The sequence below is a fragment of the Malus sylvestris genome, chromosome 16, assembly GCF_916048215.2.
Source record: "Malus sylvestris chromosome 16, drMalSylv7.2, whole genome shotgun sequence".
Taxonomy (NCBI): domain Eukaryota; kingdom Viridiplantae; phylum Streptophyta; class Magnoliopsida; order Rosales; family Rosaceae; genus Malus; species Malus sylvestris.
Window position 1 is genome coordinate 31,039,138 of NC_062275.1, and position 21,827 is coordinate 31,060,964.

At 38.4% G+C, this 21,827-nt stretch overlaps 1 long non-coding RNA gene across 1 annotated transcript; it reads right to left on the minus strand.

Annotated features, from left to right (window-relative positions):
• Positions 1–19,409: 19,409 nt before the first annotated feature.
• Positions 19,410–21,225, minus strand: LOC126608646 (uncharacterized). Its single transcript, XR_007617933.1, has 2 exons — positions 20,991–21,225; positions 19,410–19,728 (listed from the first exon to the last, which is right to left on the minus strand). It is a non-coding gene; the product is annotated as an uncharacterized LOC126608646 (long non-coding RNA).
• Positions 21,226–21,827: the final 602 nt, after the last annotated feature.

Consider the following 21,827-nt stretch of genomic DNA (forward strand, 5'->3'; position numbering starts at 1 on the left):
TTTGCCTAGTATTGAGGCTCCGAATAATCACCATCTGGTGCCTCCTCTTTTTGAGGCTCTGCCGGCTGCTGAGACTTCTCCTAAGCAACCTTTGTAAGGCTTCCTCTTGTTTGTTTATTTTGATTCATGTATATGTACATATTTGTAACTTATCGGAGATCAATAAACAAGCTTTGCTTCATTTCAACGTATTGTATTAAATACACCAAGGCCTTCTTCACTAAGTTCTTTGAATTTTTCCTTTTGTTGAAGCTTGTATATTGAAGCTTTGTGAGTGAAGCATGTAGGTTGAGGTAATGCTCCCGTAATTTCCCGAGTGAGGAAAACTTCTAGTTTGGAGATTTGAAAAATCCAAGTCACTGAGTGGTCATGAGACTTCCGAGTATTAAGGTGCAGTAGCATATGGTAGGAATCCCTCAAGTCTCTGGTTAAGGGAGTTGACGAATGAGGCATTTCCTTTCTAAGTAGTAGCCCAAAACTCATTCTTCATATATATTTGTTATGAAAGTTGTTAGGCCCAAAGAAGAGGAGGCCTAGGTAAATTTCTTTTTCTTTCGATTTTTTTTTTTCAAATTTTCGAATTTTCGAATTTCCGAAAAAAAAAAAATATATATATATATATTTAAAGCTTTGTAGGTGAAACTTTGGTGTTGAAGCTTTGTTGGTGAAGCTTTGAGGTTAAAGTTTTGTTGAGCACCATGAATTGATTCTGCTTCACATTATCTTGATCAAGATAGTATGAAGCTTTTGTAGGTGAAGCTTTTGTGTTGAAGCTTTGTAGGTCAAGCTTTTGTGGGTCAAGCTTTTGTAGGTGAAGCTTTTGTGGGTTAAGTTTTTGTAGGTGAAGCTTTTGTGGGTCAAACTTTTGTGGGTGAAGCTTTTGTAGGTTAAGATTTTGTGGGTGAAGTTTTTGTAGGTCAAGCTTTTGTGGGTCAAGCTTTTGTAGGTGAAGCTTTTTTTGGATGAAGCTTTTGTGGGTGAAGATTTTGTAGGTCAAGCTTTTGTAGGTCAAGCTTTTGTATTGAAGCTTTTGTGGGTGAAACTTTTGTGTTGAAGCTTTTGTATGTGAAGCTTTTGTGTTGAAGCTTTTGTAGGTGAAGCTTTTGTGTTGAAGCTTTTGTAGGTGAAGCTTTGGAGTTGAAGTTTTTGTTGGGTACCATGAATTGATTTTGCTTCACACTATCTTGATCAAGATAGTATGATGCTTTTGAGAATTTGTAGCTGTCCTCTATTGATGAAGCTTTTGTTGGTAAAGCTTTGGAGTTAAAGTTTTGTAGGTGAAGCTTTGGAGTTGAAGCTTTGTAGGTGAAGCTTTGGAGTTGAAACTTTTGTTGGGTACCATAAATTGATTTTGCTTCACACTATCTTGATCAGGATAGTGTGAAGCTTTTGAGAATTTGTAGTTGTCCTCCATTGATGAAGCTTTGTTGAATTTCCTGATTTTTTTTTTTTTTTTTGGAAACTAGAAATTTGAAAATGTAAGTGAGACAACATATACAAATTTTGCTTCTACACTGTTGAGGAAGAGATTGTGATGCAAGCCACACCTTGTAGTAGTCGAAGGTTTGAATGAACCATATAAATTGAATTTACTTCGAAGGTCTGAGAATTGTAGTTGCCCTTCATTGGTGAAGCTTTTGTTGGCACCATAAATTGGTTTTGCTTCACACTGTCTTGATTAAGAGTGTGAAGCTTTTGAGAATTATGGTTGAACTCCTTTGATGAAGCTTTTGTTGGCACTATAAATTGGTTTTGTTTCATATTGTCTTAATCAAGAATGTGTGAAGCTTTTGAGAATTGTGGTTGCTCTCCATTGATGAAGCTCTTGTTGGCACCATAAATTGGTTTTGTTTCACACTGTCTTGATCAAGAGTGTGAAGTTTTTGAGAATTGTGGTTGAACTCCTTTGATGAAGCTCTTGTTGGCATCATAAATTGGTTTTGCTTCACACTGTCTTGATCAAGAGTGTGTGAAGCTTTTGAGAATTGTGATTGTCCTCCATTGATGAAGCTCTTGTTGGCACCATAAATTGATTTTACTTCACACTATCTTGATAAAGAGTGTAAAGCTTTTGAGAATTATGGTTGAACTCCTTTGATAAAGCTCTTGTTGGCATCATAAATTAGTTTTGCTTCACACTGTCTTGATCAAGAGTGTGAAGCTTTTGAGAATTGTGGTTGCCCTCCATTGATGAAGCTCTTGTTGGCACCATAAATTGGTTTTGCTTCACACTGTCTTGATCAAGAGTGTGAAGCTTTTGAGAATTGTGGTTGAACTCCTTTGATAAAGCTCTTGTTGGCACCATAAATTGGTTTTGCTTCACACTGTCTTGATCAAGAGTATGTGAAACTTTTGAGAATTGTGGTTGCCCTTCATTGATGAATCTCTTGTTTGCACCATAAATTGGTTTTGCTTCACACTGTCTTGATCAAGAGTGTGAAACTTTCTACGAGTTGTAGTGTTTGCATTGTTACAGAGGGGAAATGTTTGAAGCAGATGCAAGAGGGCTGAATAGCTTAATCTTCGTATGCCATGCACTGAAGTTGTTGTTGGCTTGCAATAAGACTTTGTTGGTGACTATAACTCTTGTTGGGCATAAGTGCTCCCCTAGTTGAGTTGTCAAGCTTGAAGGTTTTTTATTATTTGTAAATACTAGGAGTTCACATGTACAAATTGTACCACTCGTCTTCTGGTAGGTGGAATAAATGGTGAGTTGCTTTCATTACTTGGTTGGTGGTACGAAGGTGAGTTCCTTCTTCCCCTGGTTGGTGTCATAAATGGCAAGTTGCCAAATGATATTAAAGTATGGGTTGTACATTTCATCATCTGGTTGATGTCATGAAGGAGAGTACAGGTTGTACATTTCATCACCTGGTTGGTGGCATGAAGATGAGTTCCTTCTTCACCTGGTTGGTGGCATGAGTGACGAGTTGCCAAATGATATTAGAATACGGGTTGTACATTTCATCACCTGGTTTGTGAGAATAAGGGCAAGGTGTCTAGGCACGTTGTAGCAAGTGTCGAATGACACAAAATATGTTGAACCCTTTCAAAGCACAGTTGGCTTATGTATGAATGTGTTGGAATGTATGATTGAACGAATATATTGTGAAGCTGTTCGTTTATTTGTATAGTCTTGTTGACATATACTTAGACTTTGTTTCATGTTGGAAGCATTCATGTTGAAGCTTTGAACTCGAGTGTTTCATTGCTAGGAATGTAAGAGGATTATGATCGAGTTGTCTAAATCACCTCTTTATTGAATTCATGCCAAATAGTCTTCGTTACATAGGATGTCGAACGGCTGAAGCTTAACACTTGTACAATGTGAGTTTACTTGTAATAGTACTTCAAGTGATCAGCGTTCCATAGATGGTCAAGGATCTTGCCATCGGAGCTTCTAAGCTTGTATAAGTCAGGGCAACTGATGCCAACAACTTCAAACGGTTCATCCCAGTTTAGATTAAGTGTTCCTTCACTCGGGACTCTGTCGCAGAGTAATCTTTTCTTCAATACCCAGTCCTCCACTTTGAAAGAACGAGGTTAGACCATTGAGTCATAGTAGTTGGAGATGCGCTGCTTGTAGGCGACATTCCTCAAGTGAGCCTGGTTTCTGTGTTCCTTGACTAGATCTAAGTTGAGGGTAAGTTGTTTGTCATTTTCGCTTTGCACGTAGTTCTGGACTTGGAACGTTGCTTACTCAAGCTCAATTGGGACAACTGCCTCTGTACTAAAGGTAAGTGAAAATGGGGTTTCTCCTATTGATGTCCGATACGAAGTGCGATATGACCAAAGAACTTGGGGTACAAATTCTGGCCAACAACCTTTAGCCTTATCCAAGCTGGTTTTCAAAGTTCGCTTGATTATTTTGTTGATGGTTTTAACTTGTCCATTAGACTGGGGATGAGCTGGGGAGGCAAAACATAAGTTGATGTTGAACTTAGAGCAGAACATCCTGAACTTATTGTTGTCAAACTGTCGCCCGTTGTCAGTGACTATCGCATTAGGAATGCTAAATCTGCAAAGGATGTTCTTCCATACGAAGTCTTCTATTTTTGCCTCAGTAATGGTTGCTAAGGGTTCTACTTCGGCCCACTTTGTGAAGTAGTTAACTGCAACGATTGCATAACGAACTTTGCCCTTCCCTGCAGGCATTGGGCCGATCAAATCAAGTCCCCATTGGGCGAAGGGCCAAGGGTTGATCACAGGAGTGAGCGGCTCGGGAGATGAGTGAGGAATAGTTGCATAGTGTTGACACTTATCACATAAGTGGGATATTCTGATAGCATCTTGGTGGAGTGTTGGTCAATAATATTCTTGGCGAAAAGCCTTGTGTGCTAAGGATCGAGATGCAGCATGATCTCCGCAGACTCCTTCATGTATTTCCCAAATGACAGTTTCCACCTCTGCGGGCGTAAGGCATCTTAGGTATGATAGGTTAAAACCCCGCTAGTAGAGTTAGTCATTAATGATCAAGTAACGGGTAGCCTTGTATCGAATCTGCTTAGCTTGGACTTCGTCATTTGGAAGGGTGCCATGAGCAAGGAATCTATAAATCGGGGTAATCCAACTATCTTCTTGTTGTAAGTTGCACACTTCCGCAGCCATTGTGCTTGGTGCTGCCAACAATTCGACTTGAATTTTTCTCCCAATCTTGTCTTCCACCGCTGAGGCGAGGCGAGCCAAAGCATCTGCATGACTGTTTGCCGGTCGAGGAATTTGGGTGATCTGATAGTGGAAGTGCTTGAGCAACAATTGTGTTTGTGCCAGATATGCTGCCATGGAGCTATCATTAACGTCAAAGTTGTTAATAACCTGGTTAACCACCAATTGGGAGTCACTGAAGCTATCAATTCGTTTAACCCCAAGGTGTTTGGCCAAACGTAAGCCTACTAGGAGGTCTTCATATTCGGCATCATTGTTCGACGCCTTGAATTTAAAATGAAGAGCATACTCCATCGCCACTTTGTCAGGGTCGTAAGGACTAGTCCTGCTCCACAACCTTATTGGTTGGACGAGCCATCAACATATAGACTCCATGCTGGGGCTGTTGGTTATATTTTCTAAGCTTCCAAGGGTAATGAAACCACTTATTTAGGTGTAGAAACAATGTCAACAGGATATGTGAAATCGGGGAGGAAGTCTGCCACTGTTTGACCCTTCTCAGCTAGCTTTGGTTGGTAGGAGATGTCAAACTCACCCAATGTTATTGCCCATTTGATCATTCGCCCGGAAGTGTCAGGACTTTGGAGTATTTGTCGAAGAGGATGATTGGTAAACACGATGATGGAGTGTGCTTGGAAGTAAAAGCGAAGTTTTCGAGCAGATATGACCAATGCTAGAGCCAATTTCTCAATGTTGGAGTATCGTGTCTCCGCATCTTGTAAGACCTTGCGCATCTTTCGGAGACATCTGTATAAACCCCACTAGAGGGTAATAAAAATACTAATAAACAAACGGCAAAGCCCAAAATAAATGGGCTGGAATGTTGTGTAGAGGGCGAAAACCCATAAGCTTAAAATAGCTCCAACCAGGCAATCAAAAGTACGCCCAGTACTCCACAATTATTCGACAACCTGCCGCTATTACCACCAATCAGGTGATCAAAAGTACGGCCAGTACTCCAAAATTATTCGGCAACCTGCCGCTATTACCACCAACCAGGTGATGAAATGTACAACCCGTACTCTAATATCATTTGGCAACTAGCCATTCATGCCACCAACTAGGTGATGAAATGTACAACCCGTACCCTGCCCGAACAACCGCCACTTCGGCCCATACATGGATTTAATTTGAAGTCTCCAACCAACAGAGTCTATTGACCGAAGACTTGGGGGACTACATTATGTACCATATATTGGGCCTCAACTAGGCCTCATGAAAAATACTTGGGGGACTTAGCCAATTACTTATGTATTGAAGAGCGAGCCCTTATTCTATAAAAGGGACCCCATCACCTTCAAACGCCATAAGCTGAGCCAACTAAGGCAACATAAGCCACGAGCCAAGTAGCCACACAGCGTGTGCTATTTCTAGTTGATCATCATTTCAGATTGAGCACCGCCTCATATCGAGCATCAGTTCAAGACAAACATCTAGTTACTTCGGCCCACACATGGACTGAATTTTAAGTCTCCAGCCAAAAGACTCTCTTGACTGAAGACTTGGGAGACTACTGTTTATACCATATTTAGAGCCTCTTATTTAGATCTCGTACAAATACTCGGGAGACTCAAATGTAATTATGTAATAAATGAAGAGGCAAATATGTAATAAGTGAGGAGCCATTATTCTATAAAATGACCCCTCACTCTCCTAATTAAGGGAGGCCAATTCTTAGGCCTACGATCCCCAAAGCCTCATTCTCATTACAGAGGCTCTCATTCTCTCTTCCTCACAATCCTCTCAAAGAAATACAATATCAATGTGGACGTCACCCAAACATTGGGGTGAACCACGATACATTTTATGTTCTTTACATTTCTTGCAGATTCACGGTCGGATTTACGTTGTTCCAAAACCCATCCGGTTTTGTGCATCAACATTTGGTGCCGTCTGTGGGAATCGATACGAAAAGTTATGTCGGTTATTTTTCATTTTTTCACCTCCACACATCTGCAAAATCATAAAAACCCAGGAACAGAAAAGATCCAAATCTCAAACACTCCTCACAAACCCACAGGAAAGATAAAAGTCGTTTTTTGGGTTTTGGGTTCTGATTCAGGAAACCAGGGAATTAAATCTCTCGCCTCAGCTCTCGGTCATCCTACTGCACCAGTAGCTTATCATGTTTCACGGTGCAGCGTCGTCTCATGGCGGATGAGATCGGAGAGGCTCGACCTCTCACCCCCGTTGACTTCGGAGCCTGAATTTTTCAGCTACAGCCTCGATCTCGACACCAACTACGCCGCCACCGCTCCCACATCCGAGGGCGTCGAGTGAGTTTTTCCTGAGTTTTTCCCGAGCTGTGCTGTCATCGCAGGCGCAACCTCGCCACCACCGGCATAAGATGGAGTCTACAACGAAGTGCTCCGACATGCAAGCTGTATCTGGTACTAAAGGTGGTTCCAGTGCATCTGGTACTAAAGGTGGTTCCAGTGGATCTCCAGTTTATGTCACGGGTCGGGTTTGAAGATCCAAAAGGAGATTCTGGGTGAGTCAGATCCAAGAGTTGCAGAAACTTGCAGGATCGGGATGACGAAATTGATGTGTACCCATGGCAGGACCTGGACCTAGAGGATGTTTCAACTTCTTCCGTCCAATGCCTCATCTCTAGCGTCAACTGTGAGAACAACCGTGTCACAGTGATTCGTCTTCCCGGCGTGGCTCTATCCGATGTGATTCTCAGTGGAATTTTTGGAAATCTGACCAGTCTCCGCACTCTCAGTCTCCGTCTACACGACTTGGTCCAACTAAAAGTTCATGGCTAAAAGTTTCATCAGCTCAAATTTCTAACAAGCTTAAACAGCTAGGGCTGAAAGTTGCACGAAGGAAAAGAATTTGGAAAGCTCAGGAATCTGTAAATATGTATAAACAATGAGGAGATCTCCCGTGGCACTGCCCACGCCATAGACACGTCTCCACCTACTTCTGCTTCTCCCCTCCCTTCCTCCGTGGGCCCGCCGACCCACCCAGCATGTCGTCACTATTTCTCCATCGTGTATCCAGCCATAGAGTATATACTTTGCTGTTGTAACTGCAACCTCCAACCAGAAACGTTTCTTCTTTCTCATTTCTGTACTTTACCAATTCAAAGTTCAAAGCGCAACATTCTATTGAATGATTCAATGGAGTTCAAATCCCGATCGGTGGACGAAAGGCCAGATAGCTATATTTCGAAATCCGGATATGGGATTGAACCTAGACCCGCTCCACAACCCGAGGTCTGTCCATCGAACGCCATCTAGAGAAGGAGAGGATCAGGGAGGAGATTATTGCGACGGAGCTTGTGCGAAGGCGAAGACTCGAAGCGGAGGTGAGGAAAAAGCTCATACTGGAGCGGGAAATCGCTATGGGAAGACCACGTGGCGGCGGCAACCAGAACCTCTGAACAATGGCTTCAAGGTGCTTCCGGCTCCATCTCCTATTTCAGATTTCAACAGTAAGGACAAGTTGATCTTACTAGAGTAAAGAAAAAGAGAATATATATGAGAATAATGGACAGGAAGTAGAAAGCAAGCATGGCTACCCACCTACTTCTACAAGAGCACATGGGAGACAAAAGCAAAAGAAAACAGCCATCATTTTCTGATTTCTGAGAAAGCAAAAGGAGAAAGTGCTTTTGGTTTGCATGTGAAATCATTTCCTGATTTCTAAGAAAGTAAAAGCCATTTGCAATCTGAAGACTCCACTGAATTTATCAGCAAAAGTAGAAGGGGAAAAGAGACACTCGACGTGATTTTCTTGTCTGCCATTTGCAAAAGAGAAAAGAAAATTATGGGTCTGACCCATTAATCAGAGGGTCGCATTCATTTTTTAGTGATGTAATTTATTTTTCTTATCTTTCAGAGACATCTGTCTAAACCCCATCAGAGGGTAATAAAAAAAATAAAATAAAAAAAACGGCAAAGCCCAAAATAAATGGGCTGGAATGTTGTGTAGAGGGCGAAGGCCCATAAGCTTAAAATAGCTCCAACCAGGCGATCAAAAGTACGCCCAGTACTCCACAATTATTCGATAATCTACCGCTATTACCACCAACCAGGTGATCAAAAGTACGCCGAGTACTCCAAAATTATTCGGCAACCTGCCACTATTACCACCAACTAGGTGATGAAATGTACAACTCGTACTCTAATATCATTTGGCAACTAGCCATTCATGCCACCAACCAGGTGATGAAATGTACAACTCGTACTTTAATATCATTTGGCAACTAGCCATTCATGCCACCAACTAGGTGATGAAATGTACAACTCGTACTCTCCTTCATGCCACCAATCAGGTGATCAAAAGTACGCCCAGTACTCCAAATTATACATGAGCATTACCCATGTCATTCATACATAAACATTCATGAGCATCACTCATGACAATCATACATAAACATTCATGACCATCATTCATGTCAACATTCATGAGCATCACTCATGACAACATCCATGAGCATCACTCATGTCAATCAACATAAACATTCATGAGCATCACTCATATCAATCAGCTTCATTTACAGAGCTCTAGCTTCAAAAGCGTCATTTACAGAGCTCTAGCTTCAAAGCCACTTGCAAAGCTTCACCTACAAAGTTTCAGTGCAGGGTATACAAATACTGTCTCCGAACAATCGCCACTTCGGCCCATACATTGATTCAATTTGAAGTCTCCAGCTAACAGACTCTATTGACCGAAAACTTGGGGGACTACATTATGTACTATATATTGGGCCTCAACTGGGCCTTATGAAAAATACTTGGGGGACTTGGCCCATTATTTATGTATTAATGAGCGAGCCCTTATTCTATAAAATGGACTACCTCACCACTATTAGAGAGCATCGCTGCCTACTGAGCAACCGCCTCGCCGCGAGCATCAACTCTAACCCATCATTTATGTATTGAGGAGCAAACCCTTATTCTATAAAAGGGACCCTCTCACCTTTAAACTCCACAAGCCGAGCCAACCAAGGCAACATAAGCCACGAGCCGAGTAGCCTCGCAACATGTGCTACTTCTAGTTGATCATCATTTCAGATTTAGCACCGCCTCATATCGAGCATCAGTTCAAGACAAACATCTAGTCACTTCGTCCCACACATGGACTGAATTTCAAGTCTCCAGCCAAAAGACTCTCTTGACTGAAGACTTGGGGGACTACTGTTTATACCATATTTAGAGCCTCGTATTTAGATCTCGTACAAATACTCGGAGGACTTAAATGTAATTATGTGATAAAGGAATGGGCAAATATGTAATAAGTGAGGAGTCTTTATTCTATAAAAGGACCACTTAGCCTCACAATTAGGGGAGACCATTTATGGAGCCTTCTCACCCCTTTCACATCTCCTCTCATTACAGAGGTTCTCTCCCTCACCTTTCAGATAAATACATAATCAATGTGGACGTAGTCCAAACCTTGGGGTGAACCACGATACATCTTGTGTTATTTACATTTATTGCAGATTCACGGTCGGATTTACGTTGTTCCAAAACCTCCGGTTTTGTGCATCAACAACACATAAAAATACTTACAAGAGTACAAGGTTGTCGTAGTATAGCAGCTCAAGTAAGGTCGTTTACCACAGGGATTGAATGAATAATTTATGTTAAAACCAAATCTAAATTAATTATTTGAAAACAAAGTTTGAAAGATGTTGATTTTATGACCTATAATATTAAAAACGAATTTAATTAAAAACAATTAAATAAATTGGCAAAGTAATAAAAAATACAAAAGAAAATAGTTTTGAAAATAAATTTGAGCACTAGGGTTCCACCGTTGCCTTAAAAATCCTACATAGTTCTTCCAATTACTTATGAACATGCATATTTTGAAGGTTAGGTTTTCCTAAAGTATGCCCTACTTGAAAACTCCAATATAGAACGTATCTCTAACATGCACCCCGTTTGTGGCGTCCAGATCGAATGTGAATATACAAGACTCATTAAGTTTTGTGAAAACCTTTTGAAAAACCATACAACACTTAAAACGTGTTGTCCATCCTAAGAAGTTACACATATTAACCACAAGAAGCCAACTCCAATTCCAAGGACAGCCCTCTGCCAAAATTACATCAAGTTACTTTTCTAAATACCCTAATGGTGGCCAATCATCAAGACAATTAGATAGTTTAAAGCACAGTGATTAATAATTCAAAACTTGCATGCATAATATCATAAGCAAATTGAAGAGAAACTACATATTCTTGCTAAGGCTCGTAGCCTCGCCCTAGCAAACAAAACTAGTTACGAACAATCATAAAATAAAATATTATTAAAAACATGGATAGAAAACACCTTGAAAATAAACTTGAATCATCAAAAGCTCTCTAAAGCCAAAATGCGTGCGTTCTCCCCCTTTTTAACCTAAGCCTTATTTATACTAATACAAAATAAAACCCCAAAAGGTTTTAGAATAAAACTAGGAAGCATAATAATATAATAAAACAGAAAATAAAAGGTTACATATTTGATCTAGAATTCAGAGTTCTTAGAAAATCAGACTTTTGACCAACCAAATCAACTCTGCTTTGGTCCCAAAAGGTCTCTTTTGAAAACTGGAGACGTCCCCTACAAATCCTCAGAAGGAATCTTCCTCACAATATGCCATCTTTACCTTCAAAATACCCAAAACGTCCAGAAACATCAATCTGGGAAAGCTGCGCACTAGGCCTTAATTTCATCACCACGGTCAAACGACTTGTAGAAAAATCTGGAATTTTGACACAATCATCTTGAAAGACTCATGAACATCCTCCAATTAGAATCACTCCAAAATTCATCCGTTTGGTTACTTTTTGCTCCAGAGGAAGTCGAATGTCCTACATTGAAAATATGTAACAAAGTATTAAAGTTCTACCAAAATAACCAATAAATTAATACTAAGATTAGGGTAAAATATATGGTATAATATGGACCCATCAAATACCCTCAAACTTAGCTTTAAGCTTGTCCTCAAGAAAACAAAACTCAAAAACAAATATAAAAACTAACAAACTAGAAAAACTTTATTAAAACTCAACTAAGACAAAATTTTCATCTTCAAGTTGCAATCCATAGAAAACGCTAAAAATTAGAATATCTTTCCAAAAGTTCCAACTAATCCCACCACAGAGTCTAAGCCATTTATAATCAATTAAAAAATAATTCATGAACTTCCTTTGGTGTAAAGTGAACCAACATAATTAAAGAGACTCGACTAAAATCTTTACTTCTTGTCCTTTTTATTCCACACGTACTAACTTTATAATTTTTTCCTCTTTTCGAACTTTCTCTTCTTCTTTTTTTTCTTTCGATTTTTTTTTCTTTTTTTCTTTTTTTCTAGTAACAGTGGTAGTTATGCAATGCCAGTTCCCTTAAGCTTTCTATCCAACCCATGTAACGAGCTTTAGGTCAATGACTCCCAAACCATAAGGCTTTATGGCACTAGGTGTAGAACACCCCTACGGACTTATTAACTCGAGCTGAAAAGGCTACGAAACCAACTAACCACCCTGCCCCATGCCAAGACTCTACTATTTGACGTGAGAATCACTGTTGATTAGGCAGGATTGGCCCGGTTACTAGGCAAAGCCTCGGGTGGATCAATTATCACTTTATAACAATGACTGACTTTACTTTAAACAAAAATAAAAAATAAACTTAGACTAAAAGTAAGTGTTTCAATCTCACTCCCCACAATCTATAAACCATGATGATGTGAACGTGCAAATTTTCAAAGTATAACTCATGAATTAGTGTCTAAGCAACGATAAATGGAAAATATTCCAATGTGGGATTAATCATCACCATGTCCATTTGTTCTAACGTTTAAAACAATCTATGAATATTAACTTAAAATTTGAAGAAAAAAAAATTATTGACTCATAAATTAAAAATCTAAAATTCTATTTTTCACCCTCAAACTTAAATCACACATTGTCCTCAAGGTGTGAAAAGGTGTGGAAAAAGAAACACATAAAGAAAGAACAAAGAAAAATGACCAACAAAAACAACTAACTAATCAAAGAAACAAACAGTAGACAAAAGAAAAAAAAATTAAATAAGTAACAAAACAAAAAGAAAAGGAACAATAATACCTGGGCTGGAAGTAGAAACTTGTTGCTTGATAATTTGATGGCCGAACAAAAAGCCATGAAGAGCCCACGTAAACAAAGAATGCACCAGCCCATTTCATTGAGAACCCAGGTAATACACATGCATTTGCGAGGGAAGCTGGCCACACGGATTGACACGGACCCACCTGTGACCCACTCACATGCTGAAGAACCTTAATGTTTGCCATTGCCATACCTCGAGCCCAGAACCAAACGCTCATCCACTCATTTTCTTTCATTGCTCTTCCTTTCATAAAAACCTTGGTTGCTGCAATCAAAACCAAATCTTCCTCTCTAGAACTCTCAGATCTGAACAATTCCTACCTAGCTCTTTAGTCATTCCAAATCTTCCAATGGTCCTGGATTTGTCGAACCCAAACACAGATACCCAGCCGTGCCTCTATAGCTGTATCTCTATTCATTTCCATCTCTGTCAAAAGCCGAACCGAGCCATGGCGATAATTGATTCTAGCCCAGATTGTCACCATCGTGCATTTTCTCTGCGATTATGGTCTCCACTTGGCGATATTTGAAATTCTAACTCATGCATGTCCAAATCTGTGCCCAGGAAAACTCGAGTGTCAAAGAGAACTCAAACATCGATTTGAGGAAGAAAAGTTTTGGCAGAGTCCAGTCCACGATTTTCAGATCCAAAAGGAAGGTAAATAGCCAACAACCCCCAAACTTATTCCGTTGTTTCTTGATCTGAATCTGTGAAAGGTAGTCACTGGATTTGTGTACAATGCGATGCATCAGTATACTGCCTCTTGGAATTTGTCTCTGTGTCCATGTATCATGTATGACTGAATTTATTTTGCATGTCTCCTGATTATGAATGCCAAGGAAAATCTGCACAAAACTTGATCTGCAATATATGGACCCTTCTGCACACTTGGATACCCTATTGTAGAATCATGCATGTATTATAGGTTTTCATATGGTCATGTATGTTGGTGAATGAACGATTAATGTATGATTCCACATGTAGTTGAGATTAGATCGAATCAGTTTCGAATGCAGCCTGCAATCACAAATCAAAAACCTAATTAGATAAGTAAAGAAAAATAACAAGAATTACAAATTGCAATTTGTTTTTCTTTCAATTTTCTGATTTTTTTTATTTATTTTATTTTTTTTGTGATTTTTGTAATTAGGAATAAAAACAGGAAAATAAAATAAACGAAATAAAAAGAAAAGAGTTAGACAAATTGGGTTGCCTCCCAATTAGCGCTTTAATTAACGTTTATAACTAGACGAATTTGAAAGAGGTTGGTGATCACGTCACTTGTTCTTGTAAAGTCAACCAATCTTTTACAGCATCATCGGGCAATATTAGGTAATGAGTGACTTAATGTTTATTGACCAAGTATTTAAATGTTGCAATTGAGTCCTTAATGTCTGCCTTTATGTGTGAATGAATTCTTGTAATAAAAAATAGTCCCTTCCGGAGAGGCTTGTGTTTCCCTTGAACTGACTTTAATCTAGTATTTAACACCCACAACTTTTGCATTAGCCGAATTTTGTGACGAAGAATTTGGCTGCCACTAAGCTTTTTCTTCCTTCCCTTATAGATCTTAGCTTGCTCGTAGGACTCGCTTAGATTTTCTTTAAATTTGAATGCTTGTACTGCTAGACCATCCAATTCAGCAACATAAATTGTATCAGTAGTCATCTGCCCTATATCCAAATCGATCAATGTGTTTGAGAGCTGATCATACAACATATTGGATGTTAAATTTGTGTGAACCTCTCCTAACATATTAACACTCATGTCTTCCTGCAAACTTTGTGGGAAAGGTTTTGGTGGCACATAAACATGGGTAACACTCGGTTCTGGTGGGATTATAGGCTTAGCATGTGCTGCTTTCTCCCCTGGACGTGAATGGGTGGCAGATTGCTCTTCAGTTCCTGCACCAATCTCCTCCTAATCATTAAAGCTCTTCCCATAGTTTAATGCTTGAATCAGAAATCCTTCATTGGTTATTTCTATGTATAACTCAGTTGATTCCAACAATTTATAGAGCTTGTCCTCCACTTAAAGTTCTTGTGGCACATTAAAGTGCTCAAAATACTGCTCAAGATGCTTTTGCAAACTTGGGGTATAGAACTCTGAATACGGATTGTTCCAATTTCTTTCTGAGTTGTCTCTCATATTGATATGCTCTTGGACATAATCTAGAAAATATTCCTTAAAATATCGTGGGTCTTCAAACAGCAAAGTGCACAAATTGTAGGTTTAAAGAGTTGAACCATAAAGGTGGTCCTTGTAATTGTATATTGAATCCAGCAGGATCAAATTCCATCAGTGTACTGCTTTCAAAATCAAGTTGTAACCTAAAAATAAAATAAAATCAAGTAAATAAAAAATTATATACAAAAATGATTAACTTAGAGTTGATAAACACAAATTATTTAAAACAATCCCCTGCAACGGTGCCAATTTCTTGATAGGGATTTTATCACCTGCAAAAGCAGGGATAAAAACACTTAAAAATATTTGCAAGAGTACAAGGTTGTCGTAGTATAGCAGCGCAAGTAAGGTTGTTTTCCACAGGGATTGAATGAATAATTTATGTTAAAATCAAATCTTAATTAATTATTTGAAAGCAAAGTTTGGAAGATGTTGATTTTATGACCTAAAATATTAAAAACGAATTTAATTAAAAACAATTAAATAAATTGGCAAAGTAATAAAAAAACAAAAGAAAATAGTTTAGAAAATAAATTTGAGCACTAGGGTTGCGCCGTCGCTTTAACAATCCTACGTAGTTCTTCCAATTACTTATGAATTACACATGCATATTTTGAAGGTTAGGTTTTCCTAAAGTATGCCCTACTTGGAACCTCCAACGTAGAACGCATATCTAACATGCAACCCGTCTGTGGTGTCCAGATTGAATGTGAACATGCAAGACTTATTAAGTTTTGTGAAAACCTTTTGAAAAACCATACAACCCTTAAAACGTGTCGTCCATCCTAAGAAGTTACACATATTAACCACAAGAAGCCAACTCCAATTCCAGGGACAACCCTCCACCAAAATTGCATAAAGTTACTTTTCAAAATGTCCTAATGTGGCCAATCATCAAGACAATTAGATAGTTTAAAGCACAGTGCTTAATAATTCAAAACTTGCATGCATAATATCATAAGCAAATTGAAACGAAACTGCATATTCTTGCTAAGGCTCGTGGCCTCGCCCTAGCAAACGAAACTAGTTACGAACAATCATAAAATAAAATATTATTAAAAACATGGATATAAAACACTTTGAAAATAAACTTAAATCGTTAAAAGCTCTCTAAAGCCAAAATACATGCGTTCTCCCCCTTTTTAACCTAATGGCTAAAAAGCCTTACTTATACTAATACAAAATAAAACTTTAAAAGGTCTTAGAATAAAACTAGGAAACATAATAAAATAATAAAACAGAAAACAAAAGGTTTCCTATTTGAACTAGAATTCGGAGTTGTAAGAAAGACTTTTGACCAACCAAATCAACTCCGATTTGGTCATAAAATTTCTCTTTTGAAAACTGGAGAAGTCCCCTACGAATCCTCAGAAAGAATCTTCCTCAAAATATGCCATCTTGACCTTCAAAATACCTAAAACGTCCATAAACATCAATCTGGGAAAGCTGCGCGCTGGGCCTTAATTTCATTGCCACGGTCAAACAGCTTAGTAGAAAAATCTGGAATTTTGATACAATCATCTTGAAAGACTCACGAACATCCTCCAATTGGAATCACTCCAAAATTCATCCGTTTGGTTACTTTTTGCTCCAGAGGAAGTCGAATGTCCTACATTAAAAATATATAACAAAGTATCAAAGTTCTACCAAAAGAACCAATAAATTAATACTAAGATTAGGATAAAATATATGGTATAATACGGACTCATCAGCATTCTTTTCACGTGGACTTCATTGCTGCAGAAGAATACAACTTCTCGTATTTAGAAATAGTTGTTATAGTCGGTCTTGCGCATGTGCACTGCATAATGTGTAAAATGATATTGTAAATAAGCAGTCCATCATTGAAGGATGAAGCTGGATGCATAACTGTATGCTTTTCAATCTCTTTATATAAGTATGGACCAAACGAGGGTTAGACGAGAGATCATAGGCATATGCTGATAGATTTTAAAGAAGCCTTTGGCGTGTAAACCTCTAGGATAAGGTGTCTTGGATATATTTCTTACTAGTGTATATTTACTCCACTCCAGCCGTAGAATAAATAGCCTAAGTTGCATGCTTGCTGGGAACGGGCACTTGTTATGAACTCATCCATCGTATTTCGTTCTTTTATTTTCATTTTAGCAGTCTAATGCAGTTTCCAAATCTACCTTCGAATTCATCTGACATTCTAAAGCTTTGAAAAGCTTTTGTCACTAACTATTCAAAGTAGATTGGGAAGTTGCACAATTTGGTTTCAAATCGCCTACTGGCCCTTCTCCTATGCCTAAAAGATGAAGAAGCCGATATAGGAGTGGACCGGCATCTAGTAGAAGAGATCAAAGTTTTACAGAATTGTTTTCTCAAAGTTTTGGTTGTCAATGGCATCTGAGAACGGCAAACAAGGCGGCACACTCGCTGAACGCCTAGTTGTAACGAGCGCAGGACTTGGAATGAAGAGGCTCTTCCATGGCTAGAGCCAATTTTGGAAGATGATTTGGATGACAGAAGTGTATAATTTCCAAATATAGGAGGCGGCAAGCTTTTTCTGGTGGTGGTTCATTTCTGATGAAGAATGACCATCCCAGTGAGAGGTTTATGATTGTTTGTTTGCTATTGTTGTTTCTTTCCCTCGTCTCTCTCATTCAAGTAGTATAATTGGCTATGTTATGAAAGGAAATCATTCGTTATTGATAAAAAATAAAATAAAAAATAAAAAACATTGTGCATAAAATTATAGAAAAATAACTAAATCTACTGTTAATTCATCTCACGAAAAGATTTTTACAAAGGGGTGTGATATCCACACACCCCTTTTTACTTCTCTCACACCTTTTTAGTTTTCGGCCGTCGGATCGAATGAATTGAAGAAGATCAATGGACATAAATGAACAAGGGGTGTGTGAGAAGTAAAAAGGGGTGTGTGGATAACACACCCCTTTTACAAATTATCGTTCTAAAATATTTTGAGAGAGGCGAATATAACAATTGATGCAATGGCTAAACTTGGACATCAATATCCTAATAATTGTATTTCGTTTTTATTGTTTTTGTATGTACATTTTCTGGTTCTACTGCAGTTACATGTACTATGACTATAAGTCTGTTAAGATCCCTAAAAGATTGTGTTTGTAGTGGCAGTAAGGGTGAGTACCGTTAGGTACAGTCTATCTCATCACCCAAATTGAAACCTTAACTAAATATTGCACCCAATCTAGTTCAGTTCAAAGATCGAAAAATCTACAATAACAACAACAACAACAAAAAAAAAAAAAAAAAATAACCTAAACCAAGCGAACCAAACCGGCTCAGTTTTTTGGTTCGGTTCAATTGGTTTTTGGTTTTAGTAGCCTCGATCTTGAGCTATCTTCTGTTTCACAACTTCGATGTTTCTTGACGCTACTGAACCATTGTCCTCAGCAAAATATGGTGGGTATAGAGGTGGAGGTGGGTACATGTGTTGGAAGTATGGTTATAAAGCCACTCATTTGATGTAAATAACTTTTGAAATACTTATGTGTTAAACTCTTATTTAGTTTAATGAAAGGGCAATGTTTATTGTTAATCATTACTTGATGTATTATGTGTTTACTGAATAATAGAATCCAAGGAATGTAATCAACCTAAGAGACAAGTGATATAAGAATGTTAGATCAAAGAGACCTATCTCTTATATTTTAAGGAAAATTTTGGTTATTCTAAGTTCATTTGAGTAACAAAAATATTACATTTAACAATTAAATAGCGGAAGCTAAAGCATATGCACTCAAAATAAAATTTTACCCATGAAATTTAAAGCCTAGTAGTGTGGTGAACCAAAAACCCAACTCAAATTCACAAAGAGAAAGAGTTAATATTTTTTATACCTTTGTAGATTCCTCTTTGTATAAGCAAAGGGTAATCACTCAAAGATGGGCCTTCATTCCTTGCTTCTTTACTTCATGGGTTTCTTGGAGTTGGATGGATGAATGGATTCTCCAAGTTCCCAAGAGAGGGAACCTTTAACATCTCCACACCAAGGAAGGATTTGAAGAAGAGGTGAGTGACTAAGGGAGAGATGGATACTAGTATCCTCCCCCTTAGGGTCGGCCTCCTAGAGAGAGAGGGAGTGTATTTTTCCTTCTTTCCTCATAGAAAACCTAATGAGGTTTGTGTTATAATCCCCTTTATATAACTACCCACATTTGAGTGGCGTAAGTGAAACCAAACCAAACTTTCTTTTATGGCCGGCCATGCTGAATCATTAGGCTTTTGTGCCTTTTGTGTTTAAGTTGTCATACAAAAGTTAATGATTCCAATTCTGGGCGACAAAACTTTAAATTCTTAACTTGTAGGAATATTGACACACCGCAACCCAAATAACACAAGTTACGAGGTTGTGATGTACTAGACGACACTAAATTGACTATATGATCCCGTCGGGAGATGATGTCACAAGCCAAATCAATGTCGAAGCTATAGTAAGATATTTATGATGTGCAAGAATTTGAACCAAAAGATGTTCATTGAAAATAATAAATCCAAAGCTGCTTCATAAGTACTTATCATCCTCCCCACTTGGGGACACAAATTATCTCGGGTTTAACCCCGTTATTAATCACATCAGATCAGAGCAACCAGAAATTTCACACAACAATAAACACAAAGTGTGGTGCTATGCATAATCAAAAGTACGATCATGCATACATTATTACAACTAAGATAAAACTACAGTAAATGAGCCATCACTCATAGTCCAAAGGATGGAAGCCTTATTACCACGCCCACTTGTCCCCACAGGTGTTCTCTTTAGTCTCGTTATGTCCTAAAGGAGTCGATAAAACAAAATGTGAGTGGATTAGTTTTATCATAGTTATAAAATCATCATTAAACATAATAACTCCTGTTTTGAACACATATATAGCGAAAACTATATAATATAATAGTACCATAATAGAAAAGACTCATTCATCAATATCAACGAAAAACCATCAAGTTAAGTTCAAAAATCATACCTTCCATCAATCAATCATGCTAGCATCCACTAACATAAGTATAACAAGCATGAAATATACTAGCAATAACTAGTTAGTCTCTATACCAGTAATAATCATCAACCCTAGTGTCCACTAGGACAAATAAAACCTGCAAACAAATCTACGACCAAAGATAGCTATACAACTCATCACATGATGACAATGTGGTGAAAATAGATCATGAATGATCTAAAGATATTATCAATATCATCACAAGTCTCATCTGAGACTAACACAACAACATGCATCCACATGTTAAGCATTAAAGCATATACGTAAATATATACCGTAAAAAAAATTGGTTTTTCGAAGGAGTCCACGCACAGGTAAGCAGAGTGTTACTCGCAATTAGACTCATTGGCTATATCCTTCCTATCCTCAATCAATCATGTGAATATCAATATAAGCTAAGATAAGCTTAAATCATCATTTTCATGGAACACAGTCTAATTCAACCATTTAGGTTTCGAATTTGCACAAATGGAGGGCACCACGTGAATTAGAACACCGAAAAACCTAGGGTTAGGTCTTGGGTTTGTCACATGTCACCGCACGCGCCGCTGCAGTGGTGTCACGCACCAGAAAACACGTGGGTCAGAGGTGGCCGGCGAACACATCGCCGTACTCGCCGTCGCCGATGCCATGCACTAGTGCAGTGTGGATTTAAACAGGGATAACGAAATATACCTTCTCCGTTAGTAGATTCCATTAGAGTTAACAGAATCTCAATTCCTGTCGTTAAAACTAACGGTGATCATCGTGGGAATCTGGGAAATTGCACTGAGAAGCATGCAGAGGTTTAGAACCACAAGAATGGATATAACTTTATCAATTGCAGTTCTAAACAAGAAGGAACTAATATAAGAGCACTGCAAAACTAATCAACCTCAAACTTGATGGCAATCTCGCCAGAGTTTGAAGCTGAGCTTAGGCATGCCGGTGCAGAGTGACATAGGGTCAAAAACACATGAACTTGAGTTCAAACTCGAAGAAATATTCAGTTCCAACATAGCTAAAAGCCTATAAAGCAATAACTATGAAGGAATTTCACCTGAGATTGAGGGCTAGAGCTTGAAGCTCACGACTTCCATGGTAGGTCATTGTCCAGTGCTCTGATGGCACATGCAAGGGTATAGGCTAGTTCCTTGAGTCACAAGGATTCCAAATATCAAGTTTTTGAGTTCGATTTGTGAGAGGGTTGAGAGGAGAGCAAGGTAAAGCTCTCGGCCTAGAGAGAGTTCGAGACTTAGAGAGAGAATGTGAGATATGATTTCAGCTGAGGGAGAAAAGAGAGGGACGGAGAGTAATGCAATCCCACTCAAACCCATTAAGCAAAATTGCAAAATTGCCCATCACTGATTATAAAAATTACAATTAAGCCCTCAAGGTCTCGATTCGTAAATCAACTTCGACGTAAAACTTATGTATGAAAATAAAGATTATGAAACTTAAGAAAGTACTAGGATATTATTCTCTAGTTGAGGCTTGATAATTAATCAAGACACCCACTCAGGGTTAAAATAGTCATTTTTCACGTCTCGAGTTATAATACAATATTTTAAGGTATAGGTTGTAACAAAATATAGAGTTGGACTTCTCTTTGAAAGTACGTAAACTTATATTAAATGAGAGGAAATTGAAAAGGAAAAAAATATGAAGTTCATAAGAAGCTTTGAATTGCTCTCGGAATTTCTTGATTAAATTCATTCAACTACAATGGTTATGTCTTCCTCAAAAGGATCTTCTCACTCCATTCTTAAGTCATCAACTGAAGGGAGATGAGTGTCTTCGTTAGGATCATCATCCAATAGAGATGGTTCAAAGAGCTTCAAATTCTCGACATTAATGACCGAGTACATATGCATGTATAGTGGTAGATTGAGCCGGA